The following is a 5,602-nucleotide window of genomic DNA, read 5'->3' as shown; positions in this document are numbered from 1 at the left end:
ATTCTATCCTATCCTATCCTGTCCTATTATTTTATTTTATTACTTTTGTGTGTGTGTACCATCAAATCAGATCTGACTGGTACAGGATGAGTTTATCACTCCTTCTTCAGCAGAGCATCCGGTGGTTTCAAACCACGTACCTCTGGGATTGCGGTAATTTCATTCTTTTAAGAAAAAGGTTAAAAAGGAAATAAATTTTTGAAGATATAAAATAATATAAAGTAAAATAAAATGAGATACAGTTTTACCTTTTCTCTGGCCACTCTTTCATGCCTTGTGTTATACTGAATGGAACCCCAGTCTCTCGTTGACATTCAGCCTCAGCAAACAGGATTTGGATCATATTGTACTTTCACACACCCACAAGCTGTGTCAGAAACCCTGTGTTGCACACACATACTGTCTCACAATTCCAAGCATCCATGAGATTGTAAGCAGCATTTCATCAGATGATGTCAACCACTCCGTGTCAGGCTCATCTAGTTTGATTAAGACACAAAAAGGAGACATTAAGGAAGGAAATCAAAGTTGTTTAATTGCTCGGGCAGCAAAAAACCAGGAAACAATTCTATGGCAAGCCAGTCACCCTGCCTCAAAAGTTGTCCAGTGGAGATGAAGACTCTCCTTTGGATCTAAAGCCAACACCGTTGGTACCAGCGTTCAGGGAATCAGAAGATTTACTGCATTAGGAGAGTCTGTTGTCAGATACTCCTCCAAATTACTGAGGAAAAACGATGACAGTTTGAAGACTAAGGTGTGCCTGATTAAGGCTATGGTCTTTTCACTAACTTGCTAAAAAGCATCTAAGAGCTGAACAAGGATGACAGAATAAGGATGACAGAACAAGAATTGATACCTTTGAGCCATGGTTCTGGAAAAAAGTACTGAATATCCCACCAGCAAAGATATCCCTGGTGGCCTGCCTCTTCTAAACTCCCTTTGAACTTCTGAGTTTCCTGTCAATGTACTGTTATAGTCATTTTTGGATGATCTGCAGAAATATTTTACTTGCATGTGATAGTAATGATTTTGTTTGATAATTTCCACATTCTATCAGATCACCTTTCTTGGAAATGGACACAAATATGGATCTCTTTCAGTCCTGTGTTGTTTTTGTGTACCATTGAGTTAGAACTGACCCATAGCTAGCTTTCTGGTGGATTTTCAGAGGCAGTTACTCACAAGGGGGGAGACTGCCTATCCTTCTCCTGCACAGCAACTGGTAAATTTGAACTACCTTCAGGATTGTAGTGCAGCTTCTTAGAATTAGGCCACCCTAGCTCCTATGTTGTTGTTATGTGCCATTGAGTCAGTTCTGACTCATAGTGACCCTATATACAACAGTTCTGAGCCCTGCTCCATCCTGAGCCAATTTCATTATCTCTGACACACCTACCCCCATTACCCCAGTCACTGAGTCAATTCATTTTATCAAGGGTCTCTCTTGCGCTGTCCCTCCACTTTATCAAACATGATATCCCTCTATAAGGAGGGACTGGTTAGTTCCTATAGGGACAAGCAATTCTAATGGCAGCAGTTTTCTCATTAGGAATCATAGAGGCCACAAAGAAGTGACACCATTTTTCAAGTGTTAAAGGACAAGAACTTTCTTCCCAGAATTTTATGTTCACTGAAAATATTCTTTAGGAATGAAAGCATTTTTTCAGATAAAAGTAAACTAAGATCATCTGTTGCCAAGAGTGCGGTTAAAGGAAGTTGTTTAAACAGAAAAGAATCTAGAAAATGAGGGAACCTTAAAATCCTGGGAAGAAAGAAAATGGTAATGAAAACTCTGAAGATATATCACAGACTTTCCATCTCCATACGAGTTTTCTAAATTCTTCTTGGTGGTTGACATAAAAGTTGTAACTGAAATCAATGTACGTAGATAAAACATTTGAGAAATGTATATAAGTAGAGGATAGAGAGTAAAGGAAGCAAAAAGATCCCTATTGGTAGGCGGATTGATTATCTACATGACAGATCCTAAAGAATGGAGGAAGGAGAAACAAACACCAAGCTTCTAGAGCTAAACTATAACAGTGATTGTAAGGAGAGTGAAAGACTAGCATGTCTCTGTTGTACAAAGATACATAGGATCCCTATAAGTTGGAACAGAACTCATAGCACCTAAGAAGAAGAATTAAAAAGTGACTATGGTGTTAGAGGTATATTGTTCATAATGGTTTCCCTTGCCATTGACTGATTTTGCCATGTGGATGGTCAGGAATACGTGAATGGCACATGGTAGCCTATCCACAAGGGGATTTGCCAGTCTTGCCATTACATTGATTGGATTCAGTGGCACAATAGGAGAACCTCACCATGAATAAAGAAGAAGTAAGAGAATGTAACATGTCTTTTGAGGCCTGAGGTCAGCCAGACCAGGGCCTATGGGAGCAGCAGCCATAGTAGCTACAGCAGAGAACCAGAGATGTGACATGAGGTGGAGCAGACCATGAGTCTATTACCCCATGGAACCAGAACTAAGAGACTTTGCCCAAGTGTGTTGGACAACTGGGAGTAGGGAGAAGGAGAGCAGTAACTGGCAGTACTGAAAACGGTGTAACACAACCCTAAAGCCCTGAGGCTCAAGGCTGAGGAACCTGTGAGCACATTTTGGAAGCTGTTCTGACTGATGGATTGTATCTTGCTGCCAATTTGAATTATACCTTGTGTCTTCTCTAATATAGTACCTACTCAATCTTGTGTGCTGAGCAAATTATTTAAGAAGCTAGACTCTATGAAGAGGAAATGTGGCATCAGGACTGGAGGGAGATTCATCAATAACTTGCATTATGCAGATGATACAACCCTGCACGCCAAAAGTGAGGAGGACTTGAAGCACTTGTTGCAGAAGATCAAAGGATATAGCCTTCAATATGAATTGCATCTCAGTGTCAAGAAAAATAAGATTCTTACCACTGGACCAATAGGCAACATCATGGTAGTGGAGAAAAGATTGAAACCGTCAATAACATCTTACTTGGATCCACAATTAACACCCTTGGTACCAGCAGTTAGAAAATCAGAAGACGTACTGCACTAGAAAAGTCTGTAGTTAAGGACTTCTGCAAAGTATTGAGGACTAAGGTGCATATGATTCAGGCCATGGTCTTTCCAATCACTTGCTATGTATCTTATCTGAGAGCTGGACAATGAATAAGGATGACAGAAGAATTTATGCCTTTGAGCTGTGGTGTTGGAGAAGAGTATTGAATATCTCATGAACTTCTAAATGAACAAACAAATATGTCTTGGAGAGAGAGCAGCCAGAGTGCTCACTGGAGGCAAAGATGATGAGGCTTTGTCTCACATACTTCAGGCACGTTGCTAGGAGGAGCTATTCCTTGGAAAGGAACATGATGCTTGGAAAGATAGAGGGTCAGCAAAAGAAAGAAAAACCTTTGACCAGATGGCCTGACCCAGGGACTGCTGCAATGGTCTCTAGTGTGTCAGGAAATGTGAGGATGGCACAGGACAGACCAGGGCTCAGATCTGTTGTTTGTAGGATCACAATGGGTTGTACTCAACTTAATGGAACCTAACAACAACAATATGGTTCTGTGTGGTCTGTGATCTATCACATCAGATTTTGAATACAGGACAGTGATAAGATTGGTGTTGGTATGAATAGAAAGAATGGGACCTTGGGGAACATGTTGACCTCACGAAAAGTGATTTTGTGTCCTCGATGTTGTTGATGGGGACATTTCCCCATTGTGGAGGTGGTAAAGGTCATAAATGCTGTCCCCATCCAGACCTTACTCTTTACAGTGACCAATATAGCTATCCTTTTAAGTGCATTTTATTTCTTTAATTTTTTTATTATTAATTTCAATGAAAATTTAGAGACTTTGGATTTCTATTCATTCATTGTTACACTTTTCTCCCCGCCCACCCCTCCCCCCTAATACATTTCCGTCTTTGAAAAGTAAAAGAAAAATTCTTTCATTGTTTTACTATCCCTTCCCCAGGTCCACTCCACCATGCAGCCTTCGCTCTGGACTCCTGTCATGACAAAAATACCTAATCACATATCCCTTTTAAAGAGATTTCTCCTTCATCTGTTTCAATGCAGTATACATTATTGAACCCATCTTTCTCAGTCTCCCTCCAACCCCGAGGTCATTCCTGTTTTACAACAGTGGCACCATGCAGTATTTGTCCTTTTGTGACTGAGATACTTCACTCAGCATAATGTCCTCCAGACTCAACCATTTTGAATAATATTGCATGAGTTCCTAGTTTTTTCAATGCAGCATAGTATTCCATTGTGTGCTTCTCTATCCATTTGTTTGTTGATGGGCACGTAGGTTGTTTCCAACTCCTTGCTATTGTGAACAAACCTGCACTAAACATGTGTGTGCATTAAGTACATTTTCTATCATGTGCAATTGGATAAGTCACTTATTTATTAATTTCCTTCTCAAATGCTCCACATTTGCCAGCAATTCACAGAGACCATATAGCAGTAATCAAAAGATTAATTGCATGGGGGTCAGGGACCTCTCCAGAGTACTGAAGAGAAATTATGTCACGTCTAGAGACTAAGGTGTACCTAATCCAGGTCATAGTCTTTGTAATTACTTGCTATACATCAGAGATCTGGGCACTTATAGAAGAAGAATTGATACCTTTGAGCTGTGGTGCTGGAAAAGAGAATTAAATATACCAGACTGCTAAGAGAACAAATAGGTCGATCTTAGGGCGAAAGCAGGCTGTTCTTTGGAGGCAGGGTTTTGAAGCTCTGTCTGACATAATTTAAGCATGTTGTCAGGAGGTACCAGTCCTTGGAGAAGGACATCATGTTTGGAAGGGTGGAGGGACAGCGCAGAAGAAGACCCTGGATGGGATGGATTGACACAGTGACTGGGGTAATGGGGTAGGTGTGTCAGAGACAATGAAACTGGCTTAAGATAGAGCAGGGTTCAGAGCTGTTGTACATATGGTCACTATAAGTTGCAGGTGACTCAATGGCACATAATAACATACAACAGTAAACAACACCAACTACAAGTCCTTACTTTTATGGGTGGCAAAAACAGAGGTAAAAGGCCTTTCCTCCCTATTTCCTTTCAAGGAGGGAGGTCTGTCTTTTTCAAGATGTAACTTTCTAATAAATCTGTCTTTACTTTTACTTTTTAAAAACATGTAAAAATTAAAACTAAAGAGAGAGAAAAAATATACTTTCAGATGGTAATTGGAAGGTTGGTGGTTCATGCCCAGCCAGAAGCTTCTTGGAAGAAATGTCAGGCAATCTACTTTAAAACAAACAAACAGACAAAAAATCCCCCAACTTCAGAAATGCTATGGATGGGCAAGAGTTGGGGGGGTGGTAATTATAGGGTCGCACAATTTGATGGGTGGAGGAAGGGGTGCGTAAAGGAAATGGGGAATATCTGGTGTGAAAAACAATGCATATGAACTTTGTAAGTAAACGAGTGGTTGTTGTTGTTATGTGCTGTCGAGTAGCTTGTGATTCATAGCAACTCTATGTACAACAGCCCCAAACTCTGCTCTGTCCTGTGCCAATCGCACTGTCTCTGACACTCCCATCCTGATTACCCCAGTCACTGAATCAATCCACCTCATGGAGGGT

This window comes from Elephantulus edwardii, unplaced genomic scaffold, assembly GCF_000299155.1.
Source record: "Elephantulus edwardii isolate Elephantulus edwardi_28Jun2011 unplaced genomic scaffold, EleEdw1.0 scaffold00117, whole genome shotgun sequence".
NCBI lineage: Eukaryota > Metazoa > Chordata > Mammalia > Macroscelidea > Macroscelididae > Elephantulus > Elephantulus edwardii.
The sequence above is the reverse complement of the archived record's forward strand: the minus strand, read 5'-3'. Positions refer to the sequence as shown.